Below are 552 nucleotides of genomic sequence, written 5' to 3'. Positions count from 1 at the left end.
GGAAAGAAGCTGCTCAAGACAAAAAAGTATGAAAGAGATTAGTCAGAAATAGGTTCCTCTTCAGGTGCACCAAGCTTGATTCTTCTGCAGTTACTCAGAGCAGACACATCAGAGGTTCTATTTGTAAGCAACAACATTGTGGGAAAGGCTGGGGGAAGTCTGGTCTAGACAATGATGCATTAGCTTCACTCTGCTTACCTAAAAACAAAGAAGTTGACATTATTTGCCATACAACAATTTATTGAAGCGATTTTTTTGTTTGTTTGGGCCTAGATTGTTGTTTGGTTGTTTTGTTTTTAACCCGTGTGTTAATATGCTTTAAAGTTCACATCTTCGTGCTTTCCTTAACTGTTAGCGTTACTGACATTTCATGCATACCTACAAATACAGGCGAGAAATTGGTATGGGAGCTGAGTTCCGTTTGAGGAGAAGAACCAGTTGTACAAATCAGCGCAGGGAGAAGCCCGGGTAGCACACCGCGGGGCAGGGGCCGTGTATGGAAGGATGTTTATTTTCCTTTTACTTCCTCGGCCTTTCCAGCCGCAAACCCCG

The sequence above is a fragment of the Geospiza fortis genome, unplaced genomic scaffold (assembly GCF_000277835.1).
Source record: "Geospiza fortis unplaced genomic scaffold, GeoFor_1.0 scaffold327, whole genome shotgun sequence".
Classification (NCBI taxonomy): Eukaryota; Metazoa; Chordata; class Aves; order Passeriformes; family Thraupidae; genus Geospiza; species Geospiza fortis.
The sequence above is the reverse complement of the archived record's forward strand: the minus strand, read 5'-3'. Positions refer to the sequence as shown.